Source organism: Sapajus apella, unplaced genomic scaffold (assembly GCF_009761245.1).
Source record: "Sapajus apella isolate SASKATOON/1434 unplaced genomic scaffold, GSC_monkey_1.0 scaffold3050, whole genome shotgun sequence".
In the NCBI taxonomy this organism is placed as follows: Eukaryota; Metazoa; Chordata; class Mammalia; order Primates; family Cebidae; genus Sapajus; species Sapajus apella.
In genome coordinates, this window is record NW_022439976.1 from 1 (window position 1) to 8111 (window position 8111).

The following is an 8111-nucleotide window of genomic DNA, read 5'->3' on the forward strand; positions in this document are numbered from 1 at the left end:
GCTGGACAGACTCCATCTTAGCTTCTTCATTTTAGTTATAATCTCACTATTAAGTATGTAACTACAGTATGTAGCTAGGGCAGGCTGACACTGGGCACCCATAAATGCACTGGTTGATAAGAGGCAGAGTTAAGTGGTACCAGCAGAGCCTGGGAATGCAGGTGCAGTCGGGCACCCAGAGCCCCCATTATCTATAAGTTGTACGTCTTTCATAACAGCTTTACCCCTCTCACCTGGCACTGTTTTATTTTTCAAGTATATCAGTTTATCTTTTAACTTTTGCTTACTCTGCTTTTGTGAAAAATTGCTTCAGCTGGGTTCCCACTCCCTTTTAAAACTAAGGTATAAAAGACCACCTAATTTTTTCTTTGGGGCCGAAAGAATTTAGTGTTTTAGCCACCTCTCGGTCACTGGCTTAATAAAGGACTCATAATTCAATCTCAGAGTGTGGGTATTCCTTGACTCACTTGGGTACAACATAGTGAACAGTTTCAAGAGCTATAGTTGAAAGGGGGAGAAAAACATAATTGTGCTCTCTTATCTCTGGGTTTGATAACTAAAAGGGCTTGCATTTCTCAGATAAAAGTTTATTTCCCCAAATCTCAAGACCTAGATTTATCATTTGAGGTTGCAGGTTTAGGTTCAAATTACGTGGAGTAGCAGCACATGCTACCTTCACATTTGAGCACTTGAGCAAGAGGAGAAAAGAAGAGTGGAGGTTCTCATGTCTATATGTCTAGTCAATGCACTCATGTTACTCCAATTGTGTTTCTGTGACCTAAGAGCTCTCAATCAGTTTCAGGTTTTACGATACAAGAGTCAATGACAGAGGTAAAATGACTGGCTGCTCCCCTGTAAAGTTTGTAGTCATCTCATCCAGCCCCTCTAGAAGTCACTGGAGAGGACTACAGATACAAAACAGGCAGAGACACAATTCTGTCTACATATTTAGGAGACAGCCCCGCACTTTACAGTATAACTGTAAGTTGACAAAAAGCTTGAAACGGAAAGGCCCCTCCGGAGTAAAGCTTGGTTGGAACCTTTTTTGTTTATATCACGTCTTCTAACTAAGTGTTTGGAAAATATAATTAAAAGAAATATGTTCTCCAGCCCCAGGAAAGCTTCACAATAATATGACTGTTAGAATATATAACTGTAAGGCCAGCCACGGTGACTCATGCCTGTAATCCCAGCACTTTAGGAGACTGAGGTAGGCATATCACCTGACATCAGGAGTTGGAGACCAGCCTGAGAAACAGGAAGAAACCCCATCTCTACTAAAAATACAAAATTAGCTGGGCATGGAGATGCATGCCTGTATTCCAGCTACCTGGGAGGTTAAAGCAGGAGAATTGCTTGAACCTGGGAAGCAGAGGTTGTGATGAGCCAAGATTGCACTATTGCACTTCAACCTGGGCAAAAAGAATGAAATTGTCTAAAAAGAAGAGAAAGAGAGAAAAAAGAGAAAAGAGAGCAAGTGAGAAATAAAGAGAGAAAGAGAGAGAGAAAAAGAGATAGAAAGAGAAAAGAGGGGAAGGAAGGAAGGAAGCAAGGAAGGAAGGAAGGCAGGCAGGCAGGCAGGCAAGCAGGCAAAACCAAACTGGAGGCCAGGTGCTATTGCTCATGTCTGTAATCCTAGCACCTGGTGAGGCTGAGGCAGGCAGATCACGTGAGGAATTCAAGATCAGTCTGGCCAACATGGTGAAACTCTGTCTCTACTAAAAACACAAAAATTAGCTGGGCATGTTGGTGCATTCCTGTAATCCCAGCTACTTGGGAGGCTGAGGCACAAGAATTGCTTGAACCAGGATGCAGGAAGCAGAGGTTGATGTGAGCAGAGGTTGAGCCACTACATTTCAGCATGGGCTACAGAGGGAGATTCCTCAAAAAAAGAGGCTGGGCACAGTGGCTCTTGCCTGTTATCTCAGCACTTGGGGAAGCTGGGATAGGCAAATAATCTGAGGTCAGGAGTTTGAGACCAGCCTGACCGACATGGAGAATCTGCATCTAATAAAAGTAGCAAATTAGCCAGGTGTGGTGGCACATGCCTCTAATCCCAGCACTTTGGGAGGCTGAAGCGGGCAGATCACCTGAGGTCAGGAGTTCCAGACCAGCCTTGTCAACATGATGAAACTTCATATCTACTAAAAATATAAAATTTAGCCAGGCATGGTAGTAGGCACTGGTAATCTCAGGTACTCTATAGGCTGCATCAGAATAATTGCTTGAACCCAGGAGGTGGAGGTTGCAGTGAGCCAAGATCATGCCACTGCCCTCCATCCTGCATGACAGAGTGAGACTACATCTCAAAAACAAACAGAACAAAAAGCAGCATTCCAACATAGTAAAATGAAAGATACTAAAATTATACTTACCTATAATTATTTCTATTGGAGAAACTAATACACATGTTAGGCTAATATCTACTGTAATAATTTGGTAGTATTGGGCCGGGCGCGGTGGCTCAAGCCTGTAATCCCAGCACTTTGGGAGGCCGAGGCGGGTGGATCACGAGGTCAAGAGATCGAGACCATCCTGGTCAACATGGTGAAACCCCGTCTCTACTAAAAATACAAAAATTAGCTGGGCATGGTGGCACATGCCTGTAATCCCAGCTACTCAGGAGGCTGAGGCAGGAGAATTGCCTGAACCCAGGAGGCGGAGGTAGCGGTGAGCCGAGATCGCGCCATTGCACTCCAGCCTGGGTAACAAGAGTGAAACTCCGTCTCAAAAAAAAAAAATAAAAAAATAATCAAAAAAAAAAAAAATTTGGTAGTATTTTTTTGAATATTAAATATTAATATCTAGGCATTATAATTTTGATGTACTAGTCATAATGTATGTAGGATTTTGAAAAATTATAACTATAATACAGTTAAAACACTTTATATTTGAAAAGCATGAGTAACAACATTAAAATAACTAAGAGGTTTATTCAAAGTAAATATTGTTGCCAAATATTTATACTATTGTGGAATACACTATTTAATTTACATAAATACAGGTTGTCTAAAGACACTACTCATAACTATGATAATTGTTCTAAAGTAATAAACAGAAAAAAACAAAGAACTACAGAATTCATCCTTTAGTTTACACATTGAAACTATTTTTACGTCTGCATTGTTAAGTACTTCAGCCCACAAATGATTACCTTGGATAATCACGTTTCTATCAAAGTGACTTACTCTGTATCTTTTAGTCTTTATCCTTCTGTATTGCTAAATTTGATTATACCTTTAAATAAACCTTTGCCAAAGGAAAAACAGCAATAAATCTCAGAACCCAAATAAAGCAATCCGTAGTCCAAAAGGAGGACAAAATGATTATTTAGTTGTTACATTAATGTAAGAAAAAAAATCGAAATATAATCCAAATGCTTTAATTAAAAAGAGATGAACAAAACATACTCCCCTATTTTCATCTATGTGAATAAAGTCTTTTATTTTTCATGTATATATTCTGCTAAAACAACTAGGCATTGGACATGTTCTTGAACTCTTAGACATGTAAACTGTAAACTTTTTTTTTTTTTTTTTTTAATTTGAGATAGAGTCTTACTCTGCTGCAAGGCTGGAATGCAGAGGCGTGATTTTGGCTCACTGCAACCTCTAACACTCGGGTTGAAGTGATTCTCCTGCCTCAGCCCCTTTAGTAGCTTGGACTACAGGTGCTCACCACCACACCCAGCTAACTTCTCTATTTTTAGTAGAGATGGGGTTTCATCATGTTGGACAGGATGGCCTCAATCTCTTGACCTCATGATCCACCCACCTCAGCCTCCCAAACTCCAAGGATTATAGACTTGATTCTCCACGCCCAGCCTTGAAAGAATATTTCTAGTAACAAAGCAAAAGAGAAAAAGGTTTTTAAAATAAATTTATGGGTACACATAAATAAATCAAGTTCTTATAGATATATGAAGAGAATAAGACACTGCCACATTAATAGTGGAAGACTACAACACCCACAGCTACTAATAGATACATTACTGAGGCAGAAAATTAACAAAAACTTTAAGACTTAAACTCAACACTTGACTAAATATTCCTAATAGACTTCTACAAAATTCTCCTTTTAAAAATAACATAGTAACTCCTTTTAAAAATAACACAGGACTCAACGGGAGAGGGAAGATCCAAGATGGCTGATCACTAGCAGTTTGGGATTGTAGCTCCCACTGAAAGCGCAGAGAATGAGAGGATGCTACACTTTCAGAGGAATTTTTGTTGCTCACGCACCAGGAGATACCCAGCAGAGGAGCCCCATGGGTAGCCAGCGTGACTCTTATGGCCGGTGAGGTGGTTTTGCCGCTGCCTTGGTGCCACAGTTCTTGGTGCAGAGTCAGAAAAGCACCATCAATCATAACGCCGTGGTTTTGGCCAGCGCAGTGGATTGCTCAGATTTTAGCGCTGGGAATCAACAAGTTGGACGTCCACTCAGAAACCCAATTATAAAGACAGTAATTATAAAGACCACAGATGGATAAATTTAAAACGAAGGGAAGAAAACAGGCTAAAAAGGCTGAGAATACCCAAAATCAGAACGCCTCTCCCTCTACAGGGGATCACAGTTCCTCATCAGCAACGAAACAAGGCCTGATGGAGAATGAGTGTGTTCCATTAACAGAAGTAGCCTTCAAAAGGTGGATGATAAAAAACTTCTGTGAATTAAAAGAACTTGTTCTAACCCAATGCAAAGAAACTAAGAACTTTAAAAAAAGATTTGATGGGCCGGGCGCGGTGGCTCAAGCCTGTAATCCCAGCACTTTGGGAGGCCGAGGCGGGTGGATCACGAGGTCAAGAGATCGAGACCATCCTGGTCAACATGGTGAAACCCCGTCTCTACTAAAAATACAAAAAATTAGCTGGGCATGGTGGCGCGTGCCTGTAATCCCAGCGACTCAGGAGGCTGAGGCAGGAGAATTGCCTGAACCCGGGAGGCGGAGGTTGCGGTGAGCCGAGATCGCGCCATTGCACTCCAGCCTGGGTAACATGAGTGAAACTCCGTCTCACAAAAAAAATTATATAAAAAAAAAAAGATTTGATGAAATGTTAACAAAAATACACAATTTAGAGGGGAATACAAGTGAATTAATGGAGCTGAAAAACATGAGAACTTCGCGAACTATGCACAAGTTTTAACAGCCAAATAGATCAAGCAGAAATGATATCAGAAGTCGAAGACCAACTTAATGAAATAAAATGAGAAGACAAGGTTAGAGAAAAAAGGATAAAAAGGAATGAGCAAAGTCTCCAAGAAATATGGGACTATGTGAAAAGACCTAATCTACGCTTGATAGGTGTACCTATATGTGACGAAGAGAATCAATCCAAGCTGGAAAATACGCTTCAGGATATTATTCAGGAAAATGTTCCAAACCTAGCAAGCCAGGACAATATTCAACTCCAGGTAACACAGAGAACACCACAAAGATATTCCTCAAGAAGACCATCCTCAAGGCACATAATCGCCAGATTCACCAGGGTTGAAATGAAGGGGAAAAAACTGAGGGCAGCCAGAGACAAAGGTCAGGTTACACATAAAGGGAAGCCTATCAGACTCACAGTAGCTCTCTCAGCAGAAACTCTACAAGCTAGAAGAGAGTGAGGGCCAATATTCAACATCCTTAAAGAAAGGAACTTTCAACCCAGAATTTTACATCCAGCCAAACTAAGCTTCATAAGTGAAGGAAAAATAAAATCTTCTGTGACCAAGCAAGCACTCAGGGATTTCATCACCACCAGGCCTGCTTTACAAGAGCTTCTGAAAGAACCACTACACATAGAAAGGAATAACCAGTATCAGCCTTTCTAAAAAATATCAAAAAGTAAAGAGCATCAACATAATCAAGAATTTACATCAACTATGCCGGGCGCGGTGGCTCACGCCTGTAATCCCAGCACTTTGGGAGGCCGAGGCGGGTGGATCACGAGGTCAAGAGATCGAGACCATGCTGGTCAACATGGTGAAACCCCGTCTCTACTAAAAATACAAAAATTAGCTGGGCATGGTGGCACATGCCTGTAATCCCAGCTACTCAGGAGGCTGAGCAAGGGGAATTGCCTGGACCCAGGAGGCGGAGGTTGCGGTGAGCCGAGATCGCGCCATTGCACTCCAGCCTGGGTAACAAGAGCGAAACTCCGTCTCAAAAAAAAAAAAAAAAAAAAAAGAATTTACATCAACTAATAGGCAAAACAGCCAGCTAACATTAAATGGCAGTATTAAGCTCACATATATTATTCTTAATTCTAAATGTATATCGACTAAATCCCCCAATCCAAAGACACAGACAGGCAAAAAAGCCAAAACCCATCGGTATGCTGCATCCAGGCCCATCTCACATGCAAAGATACACAAAGACTCAAAACAAAGGGATGGAGAAAGATTTACCAACCAAATGGAGAGCAAAAATAAATAAATAAATAAAAAGCAGAAGTTGCTTTAAAGCAACAAAGATCAAAAGAAGCAAAGAAGGCTATTACATAATGATAAAAGGATCAATGCAACAACAAGAGCTAAAGATCCTAAATATATACGCACCCAATACAGGAATACCCAGATGTATAAGACTTATAAAGAGACTTAGACTCCCACACAATAATAGTGGGAGACTTCAACATTGATATTAGGCAGATCAATGAGACAGAAACTTAACAATGATACCCAGGATTGGAACTCAGATCCGGAACAAGTAAACTTAATTAACATTTATAGAACTCTCCACTTTAAATACACAAAATATACACTCTTACCAGTACCACATCACATCTATTTACAGGTTTCAATGAAATATTGGTTGGCTGCTTGTTTGTTATTTTCTTCCCTCATTTTTTTTTTCATGTCTCTATTATTAAGCACAAATACAGGCATACCCATTTTTAGACTGCATTCTAGCCCGGGCAATAAAGCAACACCTCCGTTCTCTCTCCCTCTTCCTCTTTCTCTTTCTTCCTCTCCTTCATTCATTTTTCTTTCCTTTCTTTTTTAAAAAAAAAAAAGAAAGAAAAGAAAAATACCATAGTATACAGTCTTCTCATCACCACGTACCCTAAAACTGATCACACAGTCAGAAGCAAAACAATTCTCAGCAAATTAAAAAATTCCAAAATTATATCAATCACATACAGAGGCCACAGCTTGGTAAAATATAACAAACCCACTTAAATCACACGATTACATGGAAATTAAAAGAGCTTCACTTGAATACCTTTTGGGTAGATGATAAAATTAAGGCAGGAACCCAAGATTCTTTGAAAAAAATGAAAACAGGGCTGGGCGCGGTGGCTCACGCCTGTCATCCCAGCACTTTGGGAGGCCGAGACGGGCAGATCACGAGGTCAAAAGATTGAGACCAACCTGGTCAACGTGGTGAAATCCCGTCTCTACTAAAAAATACAAAAATTAGCCGGGCATGGTGGCGTGTGCCTGTAATCCCAGCGACTCGGGAGACTGAGGCGGGAGAATTGCCTGAACCGGGGAGGCGGAGGTTGCGGTGAGCCGAGATCGCGCCACTGCACTCCAGCCTGGTGACAGAGCAGGAATCCGTCTCAAAAAAAAAAAAAAAGAAAGAAAAAAATGAAAACAAAGATACAACATACCAGAATTTTTGTAACACAGCTAAGGCCATGTTAGGAGAAAAATTTATAGCATTAAATGTTTACATTGAAAAGTTACAAAGACCTCAGTTTACGTCAGGAGTTCGAGACTAGCCTGGACAATATGGTGAAGCCCAGTCTCTACTAAAAATACAAAACATTAGCTGAACATAGTGGTGGGAATCTGTAATCCCAACCACTCAGGAAGTTGAGGCAGGAGAATAACTTGAACCCAGGAGGTGGACGTTGCAGTCAGCCAAGATCACAACACTGGACTCCAGCCTGGGTGAAAGAGTTACTTTAAAAAAAAAAAAAAAATGACCTCAGTTTAACAAGCTGATATCATAAATAAAATACTGAAAAAAGCAAGAGCAATCATCCCCTAACCTAGCAGAAGACAAGAAATAACCAAAATTATTTCTGAATGGATGAAGATTTTGACATAAAAAAGCTATACAGAAGATCAAGAATTGCAGGACTAAAATCTTTTTTTTTTTTTTTTTTTTTTTTTTT

At 40.4% G+C, this 8111-nt stretch overlaps 1 pseudogene; it reads right to left on the minus strand.

The window, feature by feature from the left end:
• Positions 1-2512: 2512 nt before the first annotated feature.
• LOC116547416 lies at positions 2513-5018 on the minus strand (annotated as a pseudogene).
• Positions 5019-8111: the final 3093 nt, after the last annotated feature.